Raw genomic sequence first — 24212 nt, forward strand, 5'->3', positions numbered from 1 at the left:
CATGGAAGCCATGAAAACAACCCAAAATTCTGCCTGACACAGCTCGTTTGATAAGGGGACCATGTATGGAGGCAGTGAACTAGTAGTAGATTAAAGGTGCTGCTGTTAAAACTATGTTAGTTGGATCTTGGCATGGAGCTGGCGCTCCACTGCCAGGCGAACTTTCCCCAATCCAAGCCCCTGTCTCTAGGCTACTCCCCAAACAGCACTTCTAAGAACCTTTTGTATAAGATCAAGTGTAGTAGCGTTCTTATAAGTTTAGGATATGGCGGGTGAGGGGAATGTAAACAGATGCGCAAGAAGCGCTGAAATAATATCGGTAAATGATAAAAGTTTGCCAGTATTTTTTGTGGATTACACAGCAGGGTGGCGACAAAGTTAACAAGTTTGTTGTGGAAGCCATGAAAACAACCCAAAATTCTGCCTGACACAGCTCGTTTGATAAGGGGACCATGTATGCTTACAGTTCATGCCAGTAGCTGCACTGGCTGCCAGTCTCCTTTCGAATAGTTTAAAATAATAACCCTCATCCATAAAGCTCTGTATAATGCTGCACCCCCCTACCTCTCCTCTCTTATCTCAGTCTATCGCCCAACCCGTGCTCTTAGATCCGCCAGTGATCTTAGATTAACCTCTACCCTAGTGCGGACCTCCCACTCGCGTCTCCAAGACTTCTCTAGAGCTGCACCAATTCTATGGAATGCTCTGCCCTGGACTATCAGACTAATACCTAACCTCCAAAGTTTCAAACGTGCTCTTAAAACCCATTTCTTTAGGCAAGCCTATAACAGTCATTAACTGCATGAAGTTTTAACTCTTCTACTAACCCGTCCTGTGTCGTCCTCCCATCTGTTATCCAGCAACCAACAGGCACCAGACTTCTCTACAGTCCCATTCACCCTGGACCTGGTATATAAGATGACGGCTGAGTGGTTCAAGCGACAGCAATTCCATTTATTATATTTTGTTCTATTCCCTAAGAAGAATGGCTTGACCATTAAATATTCTTTTACCTCGTGTTACCCCATCATCTTCATAAACCGTAAGCTCTGGCGAGCAGGGACCTCACTCCTGTTGTTCCATACAAATGTTGTGCTCTGTTACATTACATTTGTATTTGTTTCCTATGATTTGTAAAGCGCTACGGAATATGATGGCGCTATATAAATAAAGATTATTATTATTATTATGGAGGCAGTGAACTAGTAGTAGATTAAAGGTGCTGCAGTTAAAACTATGTTAGTTGGATCTTGGGATGGAGCTGGCGCTCCGCAGCCAGGCGAGCTTTCGCCAATCCAAGCCCCTGTCTCTAGGCTACTCCCCAAACAGCACTTCTAAGAACCTTTTGTATAAGATCAAGTGTAGTAGCGTTCTTATAAGTTTGGGATATGGCGGGTGAGGGGAATGTAAACAGATGCGCAAGAAGCGCTGAAATAATATTGGTAAATGATAAAAGTTTATTAGTATATTTTGTGGATAACACAGCTGGGTGGCGACAAAGTTAACAACTTTGATGTGGAATCCATGAAAACAACCCAAATTTCTGCCTGACACACCTCGTTTGATAAAGGGACGATGTATGGAGGCAGCTATATGGACGACTTTTGGAGGTAGCAATGGAGACATGTGGAGGCTGCTATGGAGACAATTTAATTTGGATAGTGCCTGTATGTGGCAGTCCCAAAAATTTTTCAAACCAGAGGAGCAGGTAGGTGGCCCTCCAGAAAAATAGAATAGATTGAGTGCCTGTATGTGGCAGTCCCAAAAAGTTTTCAAACCAGAGGAGCAGGTAGGTGGCCCTCCAGAAAAATTGAATCGATTGAGTGCCTGTATGTGGCAGTCCCAAAAAGTTTTCAAACCAGAGGAGCAGGTAGGTGGCCCTCCAGAAAAATTGAATAGATTGAGTGCCTGTATGTGGCACTCCCAAAAATTGTTTAAAACAGAGGACCGGGTCGGTGGCCCTCCAGAAAAATTAAATGCATAAAGTACTATAGCTAGAGCCAGTGGGCCCTGTCAAAAAATAGCCAGTTTCCTCTGCTTTACTGTACAAAGAGGAGGAGAAGGAGGAAAATGAGGAGGAGGAGGAGTGGATCAATTATTCAGGTTGAGCTTCCTTCACCTGGTGGAGATTGGAAATTATGAGAAATCCAGGCTTTATTCATCTTAATAAGCGTCAGCCTGTCAGCGCTGTCAGTCGACAGGCGTGTACGCTTATCGGTGATGATGCCACCAGCTGCACTGAAAACCCGCTCGGACAAGACGCTAGCGGCAGGGCAGGCAAGAACCTCCAAGGCGTACAGCGCCAGTTCGTGCCACATGTCCAGCTTTGAAACCCAGTAGTTGTAGGGAGCTGTGTGATCATTTAGGACGATGGTATGGTCAGCTACGTACTCCCTCACCATCTTTCTGTAAAGATCAGCCCTACTCTGCCGAGACTGGGGACAGGTGACAGTGTCTTGCTGGGGTGACATAAAGCTGGCAAAAGCCTTGTAAAGCGTACCCTTGCCAGTGCTGGACAAGCTGCCTGCTCGCCTACTCTCCCTCGCTACTTGTCCCGCAGAACTACGCACTCTGCTGCTAGCGCTGTCAGAAGGGAAATACTGTTTCAGCTTGTGCACCAGGGCCTGCTGGTATTCATGCATTCTCACACTCCTTTCCTCTGCAGGGATGAGAGTGGAAAGATTTTGCTTGTACCGTGGGTCCAGGAGAGTGAACACCCAGTAATCGGTGCTGGAATAAATTCTTTGAACGCGAGGGTCACGGGATAGGCAGCCTAGCATGAAATCTGCCATATGCGCCAGAGTACCAACGCGTAAGAATTCACTCCCCTCACTGGCCTGACTGTCCATTTCCTCCTCCTCCAACTCCTCCAACTCCTCTTCTTCTGCCCATACACGCTGAACAGTGAAGGACTCAACAATGGTCCCCTCTTGTGTCTCGCCAACATTCTCCTCCTCTTCCTCCTCATCCTCCTCCACCTCCACCTCCTCTGATATGCGCTGAGAAACAGACCTAAGGGTGCTTTGGCTATCAACAAGGGAATCTTCTTCCCCCGTCTCTTGTGACGAGCGCAAAGCTTCCGACTTCATGCTGATCAGAGAGTTTTTCAACAGGCCAAGCAGCGGGATGGTGAGGCTGATAATGGCGGCATCGCCACTGACCATCTGTGTTGACTCCTCAAAGTTACTCAGCACCTGACAGATATCAGACATCCACGTCCACTCCTCATTGTAGACTTGAGGAAGCTGACTGACCTGACTACCAGTTCTGGTGGAAGTTGACATCTGGCAGTCTACAATGGCTCGGCGCTGCTGGTAAACTCTGGATAACATGGTCAGTGTTGAATTCCACCTCGTGGGCACGTCGCACAACAGTCGGTGAGCGGGCAGTTGGAGGCGGCGCTGCGCTGCCCTGAGAGTGGCAGCATCTGTGCTGGACTTCCTGAAATGCGCACAGATGCGGCGCACCTTCATGAGCAAATCTGACAGATTGGGGTATGTCTTGAGGAAACGCTGAACTATCAGATTTAACACATGGGCCAGGCATGGCACATGTGTCAGTCTGCCGAGTTGCAGAGCCGCCACCAGGTTACGGCCGTTGTCACACACAACCATGCCTGGCTTCAGGTTCAGCGGTGCCAGCCACAGATCAGTCTGCGCCGTGATGCCCTGTAATAGCTCTTGGGCGGTGTGCCTTTTATCGCCTAGGCTCAGCAGTTTGAGCACCGCCTGCTGTCGCTTAGCAACGGCACTGCTGCTGTGCCTAGAGCTACCGACTGATGGCGCCGTGCCCACGGATGGTAGTTCGGAGGAGGAGGTGGAGGAGGGGTGGGAGGAGGAGGAGGCATAGTAGGCCTGAAACACCTGGACCGAGGTAGGCCCCGCAATCCTCGGCGTCGGCAGTATATGACCAGCCCCAGGGTCAGACTCGGTCCCAGCCTCCACCAAGTTAACCCAATGTGCCGTCAGCGATATATAGTGGCCCTGCCCGGCAGCACTCGTCCACGTGTCCGTAGTCAGGTGGACCTTGTCAGAAACGGCGTTGGTCAGGGCACGGGTGATGTTGTCTGACACGTGCTGGTGCAGGGCTGGGACGGCACATCGGGAAAAGTAGTGGCGACTGGGGACCGAATACCGAGGGGCGGCCGCCGCCATGAGGTTGCGAAAGGCCTCGGTCTCTACTAGCCTATAGGGCAGCATCTCCAGGCTAAGCAATCTGTAGATGTGCACATTAAGGGCTTGGGCGTGCGGGTGGGTTGCACTATATTTGCGTTTCCGCTCCAGCGTCTGGGGTATGGAGAGCTGAACGCTGGTGGATGCTGTGGAGGATCGTGGAGGCGACGATGGGGTTTTTGTGGCAGGGTCCTGGGCAGGGGGCTGACTATCAGCTGACACAGGGGAAGGAGCAGTGGTGTGCACGGCCGGAGGTGAACGGGCTTGTTGCCACTGAGTGGGGTGTTTAGCATTCATATGCCTGCGCATACTGGTGGTAGTTAAGCTAGTAGTGGTGGAACCCCTACTGAGCCTGGTTTGGCAAATGTTGCACACCACAGTCCGTCGGTCATCCGGTGTTTCCTTAAAGAACCTCCAGACTTCTGAAGATCTAGCCCTCGCCGCAAGAGCCCTCGCCACGGGAGCTTCACTAGTTGACACATTTGGCGCTGATGCACCAGCTCTGGCCCTGCCTCTCCGTCTGGCCCCACCACTGCCTCTTCCAACCTGTTCTGGTCGAGGACTCTCCTCCGTCTCAGAAGCACTGTGTTCACCCGGCCTCTCAACCCAGCTTGGGTCTGTCACCTCATCATCCTCCGATCCCTCAGTCTGCTCCCCCCTCGGACTTCCTGCCCTGACAACAACTTCCCCACTGTCTGACAACCGTGTCTCCTCATCGTCGGACACCTCTTTACACACTTCCACTACGTCAAGAAGGTCATCATCACCCACAGACTGTGACTGGTGGAAAACCTGGGCATCGGAAAATTGCTCAGCAGCAACCGGACAAGTGGTTTGTGACTGTGGGAAGGGTCCAGAAAACAGTTCCTCAGAGTATGCCGGTTCAAATGCCAAATTTTCCTGGGAGGGGGCAGACTGGGGGGGGGAGGCTGAGGTGCAGGAGCTGGAGGAGTGGCGATTTCGGTGACATGGGTGGACTGCGTGGAAGACTGACTGGTGGACAAATTGCTCGAAGCATTGTCAGCAATCCACGACATCACCTGTTCGCACTTTTCTGGCCTCAACAGTGCTCTACCACGAGTCCCAGTAACTTCAGACATGAACCTAGGGAGTGTAGCTCTGCGGCGTTCCCCTGCTCCCTCATAAGCAGGTGGTGTCTCACCCCGGCCAGGACCACGGCCTCTGACCCCTGCAGTAGTTGGACGCCCACGTCCCCGCCCTCGTCCTCTACCCCTAGCCCTCGGGTTAAACATTTTTAAAATGAGAGTTATAGCTTTAATTTTTTTTTACTTTTTTTTGTGTTTTTTTTTTTTTTTTGTGTTTTTGAGTTTTTAAAACCAAACAATGCTATCCTATTGCTATGGCTATTTTCTAGCCAAGTATGAAAGCACAATACTATGCCAGATGAGATGACACTGAGTTATTAAACAAAATAAACGTAAAATAAAAAAGGACAAATGGCAGACTGTGCCTAATTGAAATCCAACCCCTACTAAATTTTCCCACTTCGGTCTTTGCAATGGATATGTGCGTCACTAAGCGCAAAACACAGCGGTCGCAAGTCTCACTACAAATTGCTCACAATTGGCTAGTAGATGCACTGCAGCAAGTACAGCCACCAGCAGATCAACCAGAAATCAAATATATAACGCTACTGTAGGCGTAAGCCGTTTGGATTCTCCTATGGCTATTTTCTAGCCAAGTATGAAAGCACACTACTATGCCAGATGAGATGACGCTGAGTTATTAAACAAAATAAACGTAAAATAAAAAAGGACAAATGACAGACTGTGCCTAATTGAAATCCAACCCCTACTAAATTTTCCCACTTCGGTCTTTGCAATGGATATGTGCGTCACTAAGCGCAAAACACCGCGGTCGCAAGTCTCACTACAAATTGCTCACAATTGGCTAGTAGATGCACTGCAGCAAGTACAGCCACCAGCAGATCAACCAGAAATCAAATATATATAACGCTACTGTAGGCGTAAGCCGTTTGGATTCTCCTATGGCTATTTTCTAGCCAAGTATGAAAGCACACTACTATGCCAGATGAGATGACGCTGAGTTATTAAACAAAATAAACGTAAAATAAAAAAGGACAAATGGCAGACTGTGCCTAATTGAAATCCAACCCCTACTAAATTTTCCCACTTCGGTCTTTGCAATGGATATGTGCGTCACTAAGCGCAAAACACAGCGGTCGCAAGTCTCACTACAAATTGCTCACAATTGGCTAGTAGATGCACTGCAGCAAGTACAGCCACCAGCAGATCAACCAGAAATCAAATATATAACGCTACTGTAGGCGTAAGCCGTTTGGATTCTCCTATGGCTATTTTCTAGCCAAGTAAGAAAGCACACTACTATGCCAGATGAGATGACACTGAGTTATTAAACAAAATAAACGTAAAATAAAAAAGGAAAAATGGCAGACTGTGCCTAATTGAAATCCAACTAGAGATGAGCGAACATGCTCGTCCGAGCTTGATGCTCGGTCGAGCATTAGGGTACTCGAAACTGCTCGTTGCTCGGACGAATACTTCGCCCGCTCGAGAAAATGGCAGCTCCCGCCGTTTTGCTTTTTGGCGGCCAGAAACAGAGCCAATCACAAGCCAGGAGACTCTGCACTCCACCCAGCATGACGTGGTACCCTTACACGTCGATAGCAGTGGTTGGCTGGCCAGATCAGGTGACCCTGGGATAGACTAGCCGCTGCCCGCGCTGCTCGGATCATTCTGTGTCTGGATGCCGCTAGGGAGAGAGCTGCTGCTGGTCAGGGAAAGCGTTAGGGTGTTCTATTAGCTTACTGTTAGGCAGGAGTGATTCTCAAAGAACCCAACAGCCCTTCTTAGGGCTACAATAACGTTCTACTTTTTTTATTTTAATTTGCATCTAGTACCATTTTGTGAGGAATTAGCAGGGGGACTTGCTACCGTTGTGTTTAGCTCTTAGTGGCACACATATCCATAGCAAAGACCGAAGTGGGAAAATTTAGTAGGGGTTGGATTTCAATTAGGCACTAACTCAGTGTCATCTCATCTGGCATAGTAGTGTGCTTTGATACTTGGCTAGAAAATAGCCATAGGAGAATACAAAGAGCTTACTTACGCATACAGTAGCGTTCTATATATTTGATTTCTGGTTGATCTGCTGGTGGCTGTACTTTCTGCAGTGCATGTACTAGCCAATTCTGAGCAATTTGTAGTGAGACTTGCGACCGCTGTGTTCTGCGCTTAGTGACGCACATATCCATAGCAAAGACCGAAGTGGGAAAATTTAGTAGGGGTTGGATTTCAATTAGGCACTAACTCAGTGTCATCTCATCTGGCATAGTAGTGTGCTTTGATACTTGGCTAGAAAATAGCCATAGGAGAATACAAAGAGCTTACTTACGCATACAGTAGCGTTCTATATATTTGATTTCTGGTTGATCTGCTGGTGGCTGTACTTTCTGCAGTGCATGTACTAGCCAATTCTGAGCAATTTGTAGTGAGACTTGCGACCGCTGTGTTCTGCGCTTAGTGACGCACATATCCATAGCAAAGACCGAAGTGGGAAAATTTAGTAGGGGTTGGATTTCAATTAGGCACTAACTCAGTGTCATCTCATCTGGCATAGTAGTGTGCTTTGATACTTGGCTAGAAAATAGCCATAGGAGAATACAAAGAGCTTACTTACGCATACAGTAGCGTTCTATATATTTGATTTCTGGTTGATCTGCTGGTGGCTGTACTTTCTGCAGTGCATGTACTAGCCAATTCTGAGCAATTTGTAGTGAGACTTGCGACCGCTGTGTTCTGCGCTTAGTGACGCACATATCCATAGCAAAGACCGAAGTGGGAAAATTTAGTAGGGGTTGGATTTCAATTAGGCACTAACTCAGTGTCATCTCATCTGGCATAGTAGTGTGCTTTGATACTTGGCTAGAAAATAGCCATAGGAGAATACAAAGAGCTTACTTACGCATACAGTAGCGTTCTATATATTTGATTTCTGGTTGATCTGCTGGTGGCTGTACTTTCTGCAGTGCATGTACTAGCCAATTCTGAGCAATTTGTAGTGAGACTTGCGACCGCTGTGTTCTGCGCTTAGTGACGCACATATCCATAGCAAAGACCGAAGTGGGAAAATTTAGTAGGGGTTGGATTTCAATTAGGCACTAACTCAGTGTCATCTCATCTGGCATAGTAGTGTGCTTTGATACTTGGCTAGAAAATAGCCATAGGAGAATACAAAGAGCTTACTTACGCATACAGTAGCGTTCTATATATTTGATTTCTGGTTGATCTGCTGGTGGCTGTACTTTCTGCAGTGCATGTACTAGCCAATTCTGAGCAATTTGTAGTGAGACTTGCGACCGCTGTGTTCTGCGCTTAGTGACGCACATATCCATAGCAAAGACCGAAGTGGGAAAATTTAGTAGGGGTTGGATTTCAATTAGGCACTAACTCAGTGTCATCTCATCTGGCATAGTAGTGTGCTTTGATACTTGGCTAGAAAATAGCCATAGGAGAATACAAAGAGCTTACTTACGCATACAGTAGCGTTCTATATATTTGATTTCTGGTTGATCTGCTGGTGGCTGTACTTTCTGCAGTGCATGTACTAGCCAATTCTGAGCAATTTGTAGTGAGACTTGCGACCGCTGTGTTCTGCGCTTAGTGACGCACATATCCATAGCAAAGACCGAAGTGGGAAAATTTAGTAGGGGTTGGATTTCAATTAGGCACTAACTCAGTGTCATCTCATCTGGCATAGTAGTGTGCTTTGATACTTGGCTAGAAAATAGCCATAGGAGAATACAAAGAGCTTACTTACGCATACAGTAGCGTTCTATATATTTGATTTCTGGTTGATCTGCTGGTGGCTGTACTTTCTGCAGTGCATGTACTAGCCAATTCTGAGCAATTTGTAGTGAGACTTGCGACCGCTGTGTTCTGCGCTTAGTGACGCACATATCCATAGCAAAGACCGAAGTGGGAAAATTTAGTAGGGGTTGGATTTCAATTAGGCACTAACTCAGTGTCATCTCATCTGGCATAGTAGTGTGCTTTGATACTTGGCTAGAAAATAGCCATAGGAGAATACAAAGAGCTTACTTACGCATACAGTAGCGTTCTATATATTTGATTTCTGGTTGATCTGCTGGTGGCTGTACTTTCTGCAGTGCATGTACTAGCCAATTCTGAGCAATTTGTAGTGAGACTTGCGACCGCTGTGTTCTGCGCTTAGTGACGCACATATCCATAGCATAGACCGAAGTGGGAAAATTTAGTAGGGGTTGGATTTCAATTAGGCACTAACTCAGTGTCATCTCATCTGGCATAGTAGTGTGCTTTGATACTTGGCTAGAAAATAGCCATAGGAGAATACAAAGAGCTTACTTACGCATACAGTAGCGTTCTATATATTTGATTTCTGGTTGATCTGCTGGTGGCTGTACTTTCTGCAGTGCATGTACTAGCCAATTCTGAGCAATTTGTAGTGAGACTTGCGACCGCTGTGTTCTGCGCTTAGTGACGCACATATCCATAGCAAAGACCGAAGTGGGAAAATTTAGTAGGGGTTGGATTTCAATTAGGCACTAACTCAGTGTCATCTCATCTGGCATAGTAGTGTGCTTTGATACTTGGCTAGAAAATAGCCATAGGAGAATACAAAGAGCTTACTTACGCCTACAGTAGCGTTCTATATATTTGATTTCTGGTTGATCTGCTGGTGGCTGTACTTTCTGCAGTGCATGTACTAGCCAATTCTGAGCAATTTGTAGTGAGACTTGCGACCGCTGTGTTCTGCGCTTAGTGACGCACATATCCATAGCATAGACCGAAGTGGGAAAATTTAGTAGGGGTTGGATTTCAATTAGGCACTAACTCAGTGTCATCTCATCTGGCATAGTAGTGTGCTTTGATACTTGGCTAGAAAATAGCCATAGCAATAGGATAGCATTGTTTGGTTTTAAAAACTCAAAAAAAAACAAAAAACACAAAAAAAAACAAAAAACACAAAAAAAAACAAAAAAAAGTTAAAAAAAAAATAAAGTTATAACTCTCATTTTAAAAATGTTTAACCCGAGGGCTAGGGGTAGAGGACGAGGGCGGGGACGTGGGCGTCCAACTACTGCAGGGGTCAGAGGCCGTGGTCCTGGGCGGGGTGAGACACCACCCGCTGATGAGGGAGCAGGGGAACGCCGCAGAGCTACACTCCCTAGGTTCATGTCTGAAGTTACTGGGACTCGTGGTAGAGCACTGTTGAGGCCAGAACAGTGCGAACAGGTGATGTCGTGGATTGCTGACAATGCTTAGAGCAATTTGTCCACCGCCAGTCAGTCTTCCACGCAGTCCACCCATGTCACCGAAATCGCCACTCCTCCAGCTCCTGCACCTCAGCCTCCTCCCCCCCAGTCTGCCCCCTCCCAGGAAAATTTGGCATTTGAACCGGCATACTCTGAGGAACTGTTTTCTGGACCCTTCCCACAGTCACAAACCACTTGTCCGGTTGCTGCTGAGCTATTTTCCGATGCCCAGGTTTTCCACCAGTCACAGTCTGTGGGTGATGATGACCTTCTTGACGTAGTGGAAGTGTGTAAAGAGGTGTCCGACGATGAGGAGACACGGTTGTCAGACAGTGGGGTAGTTGTTGTCAGGGCAGGAAGTCCGAGGGGGGAGCAGACTGAGGGATCGGAGGATGATGAGGTGACAGACCCAAGCTGGGTTGAGAGGCCGGGTGAACACAGTGCTTCTGAGACGGAGGAGAGTCCTCGACCAGAACAGGTTGGAAGAGGCAGTGGTGGGGCCAGACGGAGAGGCAGGGCCAGAGCTGGTGCATCAGCGCCAAATGTGTCAACTAGTGAAGCTCCCGTGGCGAGGGCTCTTGCGGCGAGGGCTAGATCTTCAGAAGTCTGGAGGTTCTTTAAGGAAACACCGGATGACCGACGGACTGTGGTGTGCAACATTTGCCAAACCAGGCTCAGCAGGGGTTCCACCACTACTAGCTTAACTACCACCAGTATGCGCAGGCATATGAATGCTAAACACCCCACTCAGTGGCAACAAGCCCGTTCACCTCCGGCCGTGCACACCACTGCTCCTTCCCCTGTGTCAGCTGCTAGTCAGCCCCCTGCCCAGGACCCTGCCACAAAAACCCCATCGTCGCCTCCACGATCCTCCACAGCATCCACCAGCGTTCAGCTCTCCATACCCCAGACGCTGGAGCGGAAACGCAAATATAGTGCAACCCACCCGCACGCCCAAGCCCTTAATGTGCACATTTCCAGATTGCTAAGCCTGGAGATGCTGCCCTATAGGCTAGTAGAGACCGAGGCCTTTCGCAGCCTCATGGCGGCGGCCGCCCCTCGGTATTCGGTCCCCAGCCGCCACTACTTTTCCCGATGTGCCGTCCCAGCCCTGCACCAGCACGTGTCAGACAACATAATCCGTGCCCTGACCAATGCCGTTTCTGACAAGGTCCACCTGACCACGGACACGTGGACGAGTGCTGCCGGGCAGGGCCACTATATATCTCTGACGGCACATTGGGTTAACTTGGTGGAGGCTGGGACCGAGTCTGACCCTGGGGCTGCTCATATACTGCCGACGCCGAGGATTGCGGGGCCTACCTCGGTCCAGGTGTTTCAGGCCTACTATGCCTCCTCCTCCTCCCACCCCTCCTCCACCTCCTCCTCCGAACTACCATCCGTGGGCACGGCGCCATCAGTCGGTAGCTCTAGGCACAGCAGCAGTGCCGTCGCTAAGCGACAGCAGGCGGTGCTCAAACTGCTGAGCCTAGGCGACAAAAGGCACACCGCCCAAGAGCTATTACAGGGCATCACGGCGCAGACTGATCTGTGGCTGGCACCGCTGAACCTCAAGCCGGGAATGGTTGTGTGTGACAACGGCCGTAACCTGGTGGCGGCTCTGCAACTCGGCAGACTGACACATGTGCCATGCCTGGCCCATGTGTTAAATCTGATAGTTCAGCGTTTCCTCAAGACATACCCCAATCTGTCTGATTTGCTCACGAAGGTGCGCCGCATCTGTGCGCATTTCAGGAAGTCCAGCCCAGATGCTGCCACTCTCAGGGCAGCGCAGCGCCGCCTCCAACTGCCCGCTCACCGACTGTTGTGCGACGTGCCCACGAGGTGGAATTCAACACTGACCATGTTATCCAGAGTTTACCAGCAGCGCAGAGCGATTGTAGACTGCCAGATGTCAACTTCCACCAGAACTGGTAGTCAGGTCAGTCAGCTTCCTCAAGTCTACAATGAGGAGTGGACGTGGATGTCTGATATCTGTCAGGTGCTGAGTAACTTTGAGGAGTCAACACAGATGGTCAGTGGCGATGCCGCCATCATCAGCCTCACCATCCCGCTGCTTGGCCTGTTGAAAAACTCTCTGGTCAGCATGAAGTCGGAAGCTTTGCGCTCGTCACAAGAGACAGGGGAAGAATATTCCCTTGTTGATAGCCAAAGCACCCTCAGGTCTGTTTCTCAGCGCATATCGGAGGAGGTGGAGGTGGAGGAGGATGAGGAGGAAGAGGAGGAGAATGTTGGCGAGACACAAGAGGGGACCATTGTTGAGTCCTTTACTGTTCAGCGTGTATGGGCAGAAGAAGAGGAGTTGGAGGAGTTGGAGGAGGAGGAAATGGACAGTCAGGCCAGTGAGGGGAGTGAATTCTTACGCGTTGGTACTCTGGCGCATATGGCAGATTTCATGCTAGGCTGCCTATCCCGTGACCCTCGCGTTCAAAGAATTTATTCCAGCACCGATTACTGGGTGTTCACTCTCCTGGACCCACGGTACAAGCAAAATCTTTCCACTCTCATCCCTGCAGAGGAAAGGAGTGTGAGAATGCATGAATACCAGCAGGCCCTGGTGCACAAGCTGAAACAGTATTTCCCTTCTGACAGCGCTAGCGGCAGAGTGCGTAGTTCTGCGGGACAAGTAGCGAGGGAGAGTAGGCGAGCAGGCAGCTTGTCCAGCACTGGCAAGGGTACGCTTTACAAGGCTTTTGCCAGCTTTATGTCACCCCAGCAAGACACTGTCACCTGTCCCCAGTCTCGGCAGAGTAGGGCTGATCTTTACAGAAAGATGGTGAGGGAGTACGTAGCTGACCATACCATCGTCCTAAATGATCACACAGCTCCCTACAACTACTGGGTTTCAAAGCTGGACATGTGGCACGAACTGGCGCTGTACGCCTTGGAGGTTCTTGCCTGCCCTGCCGCTAGCGTCTTGTCCGAGCGGGTTTTCAGTGCAGCTGGTGGCATCATCACCGATAAGCGTACACGCCTGTCGACTGACAGCGCTGACAGGCTGACGCTTATTAAAATGAATAAAGGCTGGATTTCTCAGAATTTCCAATCTCCACCAGGTGAAGGAAGCTCAACCTGAATAATTGATCCACTCCTCCTCCTCCTCATTTTCCTCCTTCTCCTCCTCTTTGTACAGTAAAGCAGAGGAAAATGGCTATTTTTTGACAGGGCCCACTGGCTCTTGCTATAGTACTTCATGCATTTAATTTTTCTGGAGGGCCACCTACCCGGTCCTCTGTTTGAAACAATTTTTGTGAGTGCCACATACAGGCACTCAATCTATTCCATTTTACTGCAGGGCCACCTACCTGCTCCTCTGGTTTGAAACATTTTTGGGACTGCCACATACAGGCACTCAATCTATTCCATTTTACTGGAGGGCCACCTACCTGCTCCTCTGGTTTGAAAAATGTTTGGGACTGCCACATACAGGCACTCAATCTATTCCATTTTACTGCAGGGCCACCTACCTGCTCCTCTGGTTTGAAACATTTTTGGGACTGCCACATACAGGCACTCAATCTATTCCATTTTACTGGAGGGCCACCTACCTGCTCCTCTGGTTTGAAAAATGTTTGGGACTGCCACATACAGGCACTCAATCTATTCCATTTTACTGCAGGGCCACCTACCTGCTCCTCTGGTTTGAAACATTTTTGGGACTGCCACATACAGGCACTCAATCTATTCCATTTTACTGGAGGGCCACCTACCTGCTCCTCTGGTTTGAAACATTTTTGGGACTGCCACATACAGGCACTCAATCTATTCCATTTTACTGCAGGGCCACCTACCTGCTCCTCTGGTTTGAAAAATGTTTGGGACTGCCACATACAGGCACTATCCAAATTAAATTGTCTCCATAGCAGCCTCCACACGTTGTCTCCATTGCTACCTCCAAAAGTCGTCCATATAGCTGCCTCCATACATCGTCCCTTTATCAAACGAGGTGTGTCAGGCAGAAATTTGGGTTGTTTTCATGGATTCCACATCAAAGTTGTTAACTTTGTCGCCACCCTGCTGTGTTATCCACAAAATATACTGGCAAACTTTTACCATTTAGGGATATTATTTCAGCGCTTCTTGCGCATCTGTTTACATTCCCCTCACCCGGCATATCCTAAACTTATAAGAACGCTACTACACTTGATCTTATACAAAAGGTTCTTAGAAGTGCTGTTTGGGGAGTAGCCTAGAGACAGGGGCTTGAATTGGCGAAAGCTCGCCTGGCAGCGGAGCGCCAGCTCCATGCGCATCATGCGCTTCTTGCGCATCTGTTTACATTCCCCTCACCCGCCATATCCCAAACTTATAAGAACGCTACTACACTTAACTTGGTGCAGGCTGGGACCGAGTCTGACCCTGGGGCTGGTCATATACTGCCGACGCAGAGAATTGCGGGGCCTACCTCGGTCCAGGTCTCAAAGGCCTACTATACCTCCTCCCACCCCTCCTCCACCTCCTCCTCCTCCGAATTACCATCCGTGGGCATGGCGCCATCAGTCGGTGGCTCTAGGCACAGCAGCAGTGCCGTCGCTAAGCGACAGCAGGCGGTGCTGAAACTGCTGAGCCTAGGCGATAAAAGGCACACCGCCCAAGAGCTATTACAGGGCATTCCACATCAAAGTTGTTAACTTTGTCGCCACCCTGCTGTGTTATCCACAAAATATACTGGCAAACTTTTACCATTTAGGGATATTATTTCAGCGCTTCTTGCGCATCTGTTTACATTCCCCTCACCCGGCATATCCTAAACTTATAAGAACGCTACTACACTTGATCTTATACAAAAGGTTCTTAGAAGTGCTGTTTGGGGAGTAGCCTAGAGACAGGGGCTTGGATTGGCAAAAGCTCGCCTGGCTGCAGAGCGCCAGCTCCATGCCAAGATCCAACTAACATAGTTGCAGCACCTTTAATCTACTACTAGTTCACTGCCTCCATAATAATAATAATAATAATCTTTATTTATATAGCGTCATCATATTCTGTAGCGCTTTACAAATCATAGGAAACAAATACAAATGTAATGTAACAGAGCACAACATTTGTATGGAACAACAGGAGTGAGGTCCCTGCTCGCCAGAGCTTACGGTTTATGAAGATGATGGGGTAACACGAGGTAAAAGAATATTTAATGGTCAAGCCATTCTTCTTAGGGAATAGAAAAAAATATAATAAATGGAATTGCTGTCGCTTGAACCACTCAGCCGTCATCTTATATACCAGGTCCAGGGTGAATGGGACTGCAGAGAAGTCTGGTGCCTGTTGGTTGCTGGATAACAGATGGGAGGACGACACAGGACGGGTTAGTAGAAGAGTTAAAACTTCATGCAGTTAATGAGTGTTATAGGCTTGCCTAAAGAAATGGGTTTTAAGAGCACGTTTGAAACTTTGGAGGTTAGGTATTAGTCGGATAGTCCGGAGCAGAGCATTCCATAGAATTGGTGCAGCTCTAGAGAAGTCTTGGAGACGCGAGTGGGAGGTCCGCACTAGGGTAGAGGTTAATCTAAGATCACTGGCGGATCTAAGAGCACGGGTTGGGCGATAGACTGAGATAAGAGAGGAGAGGTAGGGGGGTGCAGCATTATACAGAGCTTTATGGATGAGGGTTATTATTATTTTAAACTGTATTCGAAAGGAGACTGGCAGCCAGTGCAGCGACTGGCATGAACTGTAAGCATACATGGTCCCCTTATCAAACGAGCTGTGTCAGGCAGAATTTTGGGTTGTTTTCATGGCTTCCATGTTAACTTTGTCGCCACCCTGCTGTGTAATCCACAAAATATACTGGCAAACTTTTATCATGTACCGATATTATTTGAGCGCTTCTTGCTCACCTCCTTTGGTTCCTCTCTGACACCCATTGGTTTGAAGCCTGAGTCCAATTAGGGTATGTCGCCATGCCACTCTCTAGCCTGCTGCCGCTGCCTCTGCCTCTGCATGCCGTCCCCTATAGTGTCAGGGTCAATTATTGGATGTTTTACATGCTATCTAGCTTCATTCTGTCACTCTGTCATGGCCATGCTGTTGCCCATAATTTTGGCATAATGGTGCGATTAAGCAGCCTCAGAGGCATCCATGCATGCTGCCCCTGCTGTTTCCTGTCCATTTCCGTGGTGTTTCCTTCCTTTTCTGAGGTTCCCAGGTGTTTGGCCAAGCTTCCCTGTGCAGAGCCTTGGTCCCCTTGAAAAATGCTCGAGTCTCCCATTGACTTCAATGGGGTTCGTTATTCGAGACGAGCACTCGAGCATCGGGAAAAGTTCGTCTCGAATAACGAGTACCCGAGCATTTTAGTGTTCGCTCATCTCTAAATCCAACCCCTACTAAATTTTCCCACTTTGGTGTTTGAGGTGGATATGTGTGCCACTAAGAGCTAAACACAACGGTAGCAAGTCCCCCTGCTAATTCCTCACAAAATGGTACTAGATGCAAAAAAAAAAAAAAAAGTAGAACGTTATTGTAGCCCTAAGAAGGGCTGTTGGGTTCTTGGAGAATCACTCCTGCCTAACAGTAAGCTAATAGAACACCCTAACGCTTTCCCTGACCAGCAGCAGCTCTCTCCCTAGCGGCATCCAGACACAGAATGATCCGAGCAGCGCGGGCAGCGGCTAGTCTATCCCAGGGTCACCTGATCTGGCCAGCCAACCACTGCTATCGACGTGTAAGGGTACCACGTCATGCTGGGTGGAGTGCAGAGTCTCCTGGCTTGTGATTGGCTCTGTTTCTGGCCGCCAAAAAGCAAAACGGCGGGAGCTGCCATTTTCTCGAGCGGGCAAAGTATTCGTCCGAGCAACGAGCAGTTTCGAGTACGCTAATGCTCGAACGAGCATCAAGCTCGGACGAGCATGTTCGCTCATCTCTACTTATTATATGTCCATTAACAACAGACTTAAACCAAGTATCATTCTCAGTGTGTAGACATGCAATGACAACATATTATCATTAATATACAAGTGAACATAAAGGCTAAAACTGATGGGTCCTCCTTAGCTTTCCTTTTGGCTCGGAGATGTGGGGCATGAGATGACCAGCTTTGAGAAAAATATGATTCTGTGATACTCAGATTGAGATGTCAATGTTATACAGTTACAGGGGTAGTTCGGTCACAAATTTCCCCCTATATACAGAATAGGGTATAAGTTGCTGATCGTCCGGGGTTTCAGCAGGGAGACCCAAATAGATAAAGAGATCAGGTGTCTGTTGTACCCCAATTGAATGGAGCAGAAGATCGAACATGCTCACTGCCGATCCACTGCCATAGAGGTAGAGCAACAGGGCGCACATGTGACTAACTGTTATATTAAACTGAGGTTACAACACTGTCTTTGTGATCCATTGGGGTCCCACCACTGAGACCCCCCACCCAGAGGCGCAACAAGGTGAGGCAGGGCCCCATATCTGGCATAGGGCTCCCCTATGCCCTCAGAAGATATACATATTTGTATGCAACAACACTTTGAGCAAGCCGCTCACTCACGTGGACCTTGAAGAGCCGTAGGGAACACCTCTGTGGAGTCCGGTGCACGTATCCCAAATGGGCTTGTCGGAACGCCCCGAAGCAATCACAGAACAGGAAAAGGTAGAGATCGGCACTCCAGGCTGACTAAAATATCAATCTTCTTTTTTCAAAAATCCATAAAAATAAATACAAGGTGGTCATAGTGCATAGTCATTTTATAATTTATTACAAGAATCCCCATAATATGTATATTATGGTGCACATCCTCCATTTTTTATTGTGTCAGGTCAGATGACAGGGCCCCCTGACACTGTTGGCCCCATAGCAGCTACAATGGCTGCTACCGCTGTTGTTACGCTCCTGCCATCACTGTTCAGCAAGTCATAACTTGTTCTGAACGGATAACCCCTTTAAACTTATTTGAGGCAAGTACCCAAAATTGCATTAAATGGTCTTCTCAAAGAAATCTGCTGTGGCTGAGGGGATTTATCATACACTGGGGCATCGTGTGGCAGCTTATGATTAAACCCTACACCACAGTGCATCTAATAGGAGGCTTTGGCCTCGGATGGCTGCACTGCTGGTAAATTCTTTTCCAGGTCCTGTCATAGACTATAGGTAGTGTGCAGGCCCACTCCGCCAACTGGCAAGGCTCCTTCCATGACTCTCCACACCCACCTGCCGTGAAGATGGCACAGGGACGTAATTGGCTGTGTGCCAGAAATTGCTACTATTTCAGAGCGTACAAACCCTGATAAATCTGCCTCTATATCTAGATACACAGACACCCAGTGGTTGTATTGTGAATTGTTCCTGAGCATGTGCCCGCCCAAATACGTCCATCCGCTGGAGAGGAGGGGGGATGACCCCTCCCCATTCCATAGAGATGCATGGCATACACCCATGCACACAGGGAAATATAGGACATGTCCTATCTTTCCCCGTGTAGGGAGTGGTACAGTGCAGCATGTGTGTGGCATCGTATCGCTCCGTGCAGCTATTGCTGTCTATGGGAAACGTATGTACATCCGGAAGCTTGCGGCTGTACATTCGTCCCCCATAGTTCCATGTAAATGAACCCTTAAGGTAGAGGTGAACACATCTGTATATAGGAACTATTCAAGGATAACCTCAGCATAAAAGGAGTGTGGAAGTGAAAATGGTGCGATCAAATTATTCTAGAGGGTTCGTCATCCAAAACCCACAGCAATCCGCTGATGATACTTAGGGAACTTCCCACTATTTGTTTCCACTGCTGTACAAGTAATGTAGTACTGCATGACTTCCATCCAATGTAAATGGGGACATGAGCTGAGGACTATCTGCTATGAAGTAGTGTATAACGCATGTAAGACATGTTAAAGTAGCAATTTCCTGTGCACAAAATTGAAATTGTGACTTTTTTGTCCATTGCACCCTGACATACAGTTCAGTTCTGGTGTCAGTATTGTCAACAGATCGAGACCTTATTGATTCTGTTGTATTTGTTCTTGCACCAGCAAAGCCAAATATCAAGAACTGAAAACAAAGGGGGAGATTTACTTTGCCTGGTCCTTCTTTTTTTTGATTGGAAATGACTTTATGACTGGTCCTTAACCGGGCCGGTTGCTGTTTTTACTACACTCTCTGCCGAAAAACCAGTGGACACTGCAGCTCAAATCTCCACCTGGTCTTAACTGATCTTACCTGTCAGAAATTGCTTCTGGATCTACCTTTAGGCAGGAGTCTCTTTGTATATCAGACACACAAAGTGTTGCTCTCAAATTGGTCCCTAAAACACTATGGGGGAGATTTATCATCAAGTTTCTGAGGTAAAACTGTTCTAGTTGCCCATAGAAACCAATCAGAGCTCAGCTTTAATTTTATAAACAGCTGTGAGAAAATGAAAGCTGAGCTCTTATTGGTTGCCATGGGCAACTAGAACAGCTTGGCTCTTAGAGACTTACAATAAATCCCCCCCTATGTCCTTGTCTCCTCCTTCACTGCAATAATAAACAATACTTACAAGGGGAATAACTCATATTCATAATAGATATACATTTAAAGGATTATATGATGAAATATAGCTTTTTAAGTGATAGCAGGTCTCTTAGAGAAAGAGTCCTGTTTGCTCCGCCCACAAAATGGCAGCTTTTCCTGTCAGAATTACACATTTTACATGGAATACATGGGACCAAATCATAGAAAACTATATGTTACTTAATTCAGCATCTTCCCATCTTTGTTATTGTACCTTAGACAAGACACTTTAAATGGAATAAAGACCATTTTGTTCAAGGTAGCAACTAAAAAAATCTGCCGCATTTAGCCAAAATCTGACAGTCATTTCATCAGGGGTTTCTTATTCACTCCAGAATGTTTTTCTCCTTATACTATACTTCATCTAAGCCTCTACAGGCTGATTAAGTGCACTTCAGCCGACATATATGTTAACAGAAATTAAGTCTATTCAGGACTGATTCAGAAGTAATTTCAAAGAAACTCTTCACAAATCCCCTTCCTGCAATTGCCCAAATTCACGGAAGCTTTGTATCATCACCAATGTCTAAGGATTTTCTTATATGTTAATAACATATTTTTTACAAAGTTGGAACAACACAATTCAGTTTATCCCCAGAGAGACCAAATACTTTCCGAGATTTTGCTCCTTGTCATTGGAGATGACAAAATGTTCCAAAATGCAACTAATACCCATTCCAACTATAAACGTGGGACAAAATATTGGTGAATCCTGAAGTATACATGATTTTTTTTTATTGGTTTTCATTACAAATAGTGTTGAGTGGGACCAGATCACTAAGTCAAATCCGTGGCGGACTTTGGTGGTGTGTACCGGCTCATCACTATCATCAGAAGTTCAGGTCCGGCTCAACCTACAGCTGGTAACCCCTGCGATTGGTGCAACAAAGTCAACAGTTTAAATACGGCAAAGTTCCTATCAGCATTTAAATTCATCTGGCACCTACATGATGGGGAGTTCCAGCGCACTGGCAACGGGGGTGTTTTTTGGGTTTGAACTGAATTTTCACGTTGCTTGGGTCCTCTCATTAAGTTGCAAACTTTATCTCTATAATTGCAAGGGGAATAAATCATGTTCATAAAATATATACATTTAAAGGATTGTATGATAAAATTTAGCTTTTTAAGTGATACCAGGTCTCTTAGAGAAAGGGTCCTGTTTGCTCCGCCCACAAAATGGCAGCTTTTCCTGTCAGAATTACACCATTATTTTACATGGAATACATGGGACCAAATCATAGAAAACTATATGTTACTAAGTAACATATCTATCACAAATACATGTGTCTCTCTTACTTTTCCACTTGAGTGAGAATACCCTAAAATCTGTGGTGCTAGATAACCAGCTACACTATTTAACGTATAGAATCTCCTTAATGCTCGTTTAATTTCCATTATGGTCGTTTTCATAAGAATTCAGACTAAATGAACCGAGTTGACCTTACTGTATGAGAAAAGCAACAGCCTGTAGGAGACAAACACTGCAAATAATAAAAGACTTGGACACTCTATACAATCTGCTCAGCTTTTTCTGCTCTATAACATGCTGCCTGCATATAGGACACTATGTACAATGTTCTCAGCTCCTCCTGCTCTATAACATGCTGCCTGCATATAGGACACTATGTACAATCTGCTCAGCTCCTCCTGTTCTATAACATACAGCAAGCAGATAGGACACTATGTACAATCTGCTCAGCTTTTTCTACTCTATAACATGCTGCTTGCATATAGGACACTATGTATAATCTGCTCAGCTCCTCCTGCTCTATAACATACAGCAAGCAGATTAGACACTATGGGGCAGATTTACTTACCCGGTCCGTTCACGATCCAGCGGCGCGTTCTCTGCGGTGGATTCGGGTCCGGCCGGGATTCACTAAGGTAGTTCCTCCGCCGTCCACCAGGTGGCGCTGCTGCGCTGAAGTTCCCCGGAGGCGCGCTGGAATGCCCTGAAATTCACCGGCCTATACCTGGTGAAGGTAAGTGTAATTTTCGCAACAAATTTTTTGTCTTAAATGCGGCGGTTTTTCCGAATCCGTCGGGTTTTCGTTCGGCCACGCCCCCCGATTTCCGTCGCGTGCATGCCAGCGCCGATGCGCCACATCGCGGGGCAATTCAGGTACAATCGCCGCAAATCGGAAATATTCGGGTAACACGTCGGGAAAACGCGAATCAGGCCCTTAGTAAATGACCCCCTATGTACAATCTGCTCAACTTTTTCTGCTCTATAACATGCTGCCTGCAGATAGGACACTATGTACAATCTGCTCAGCTTTTTCTGCTCTATAACATGCTGCCTGCATATAGGACACTATGTACAATCTGCTCAGCTCCTCCTGTACTATAACATACAGCAAGCAGATAGGACACTATGTACAATCTACACAAATCCTCCTGCTCTATAATATGCTGCCTGCAGAGAGGACACTATGTGCAATCTACACAACTCCTTCTGCTCTATACTTTGCTATGTGTATATCAGTCACCGTGAGCTATTCCCTTTTAATACAGCAGAAAAATGTTATGCTGACGTCAGGCAGTCACAGGTGAGTGATAATAAGAACATTATCTGCTGCAGATTGCTATAAAGTCAAGTTAGTGTAACATTCATATTTTTCTCTTTCCTCCCTTTAAAGGCCACTGTAAGCTGACAAATAGTAATTCTCCCTGGAGTAATGAATAATACACTGCTGCCCCCAGGCAGGGAGCAAAATCATTTCTAAAGATATTAATCAATGGGATTTGCTGCAGAAATCAAAAATATTGAGCCCTCCTTCTGGGCCAAGGAAGAAGAGCATCTTCAATGCTATAATTACGCACCTGCTATATTGTCATATAGTTACAGTGTTTGTAGGTCCATGCTGTATGATTGTCTTACCTAATATACAATATAGTAAACCTTTTTTTACACAGTTACTGGATTTTAATATCTTTTCAACCAACAGAAACCTGTCTCAGAGTTTTGGATCTCATCAGTACAAAACAGGAGGATGTTTGAATAAATGAGATAAATTTAATGCAGTTCTGGGGATTCAGTGGTTACAATCAGGACATCCAACCAAGGTTACCATTAAACTAATTACTAATTAAACATTAGTCACTAAAAAAAAAATTGGTTATCGGTTCCATTTAAAGCAAAATAGAGTAGGGAGAAAAATACTCCCTGCTCTGCCATTATAAGTAGTGTGGTGCATTATAGAGAGGAACCAGACACCACTTTCTTCTGGACCCAGAATATCCAAATTTTCCCCTTAATCCAACTTTTATTTTTGACTTTTTGTCAATCAATGCTTCATGGGGGTCAAATGCACCTCATTCAGCCAACTTCACTGGTTTGTACTGATGATGGACAAGAAACCCAAAACAGCTTTCTAGCTAAAATCAGATTAGATAAGAGAGCGCTAAAGTGCATTTCCTGCGGGAGCCAAAAAATTCCCTGCTTGTCGATTAAGCATAGAGTTGTACATTCAGGAACAGGGTTGGACCAGGCATATATGTAAAACCAGATGTTCTCATACACTATAAAAACGAGACATAGGATGTTTTTATCAGTATGTGACATGAAAACAGAATATACCTTTCCTGTTTTAGGTCAATTAGGATTACCAAAATTATTTATATTTGCCAAATGGCAGAATAATAAGAGAGTGAATTTTTTAATGAGTCAAAAGTCAAAAGTTTACATACGCCAAGATTACTATGCCTTTAAACAAATTGGGACAGCCCATATAATGAGGTCTTTGAAAGCATCAGAACAACCTCTGGATGTATTTAAACGTACACCTAAAACACACTGCTTTTTGTATAACATCATTTGAAAGTCTAAAGAAATCAACCAAGATATCAGGAAGAGAAATGTGGACCTGCACAAGTCAGTTTCTTCCTTAGGTGCAATTTCCAGAACCCGGAAGGTGCCTTTTTCATCTGGACAAACACTTATAGGTAAGTATAAACTAGATGGGAATGTCCAGCCATCATACCGCTCGGGAAGGAGATGGGTTCTGTGTCCCACAGATGCTTTGGTCTGAAATGTGCCTTTCAACCCATAAAAAATAGCAAAAAACCTTGTGAAGATGCTGCTGAAACTAGTAAGAGTTTGTCATTATCCATAGTGAAACGAGTCGTGTATCGACATTGGCTGAAAGATCACTCTGTCAGGAAGAAGCCATTACTGACAATCCCCGGCTTACGTACAAAATAGGTTCCTTAGGTTTGTTCTTTTCTTGTTATTGAATTTGTATGT

The 24212-nt window shown here is 46.6% G+C and overlaps 1 long non-coding RNA gene across 1 annotated transcript in view; it reads right to left on the reverse strand.

The window, feature by feature from the left end:
- Positions 1–19742, reverse strand: part of LOC140069570 (uncharacterized) — a 65161-nt gene extending 45419 nt beyond the window's left edge. Inside the window, exons 1-2 of the long non-coding RNA XR_011848808.1 lie at positions 19634–19742; positions 17966–18107 (exon numbers count right to left, since the gene is read on the reverse strand). This is a non-coding gene — a long non-coding RNA (uncharacterized lncRNA). The remainder of the gene's footprint in view (positions 1–17965; positions 18108–19633) is intronic.
- Between the last annotated feature and the right edge of the window lie 4470 nt (positions 19743–24212).

This window comes from Engystomops pustulosus, chromosome 7 (genome assembly GCF_040894005.1).
Source record: "Engystomops pustulosus chromosome 7, aEngPut4.maternal, whole genome shotgun sequence".
Taxonomy (NCBI): Eukaryota; Metazoa; Chordata; class Amphibia; order Anura; family Leptodactylidae; genus Engystomops; species Engystomops pustulosus.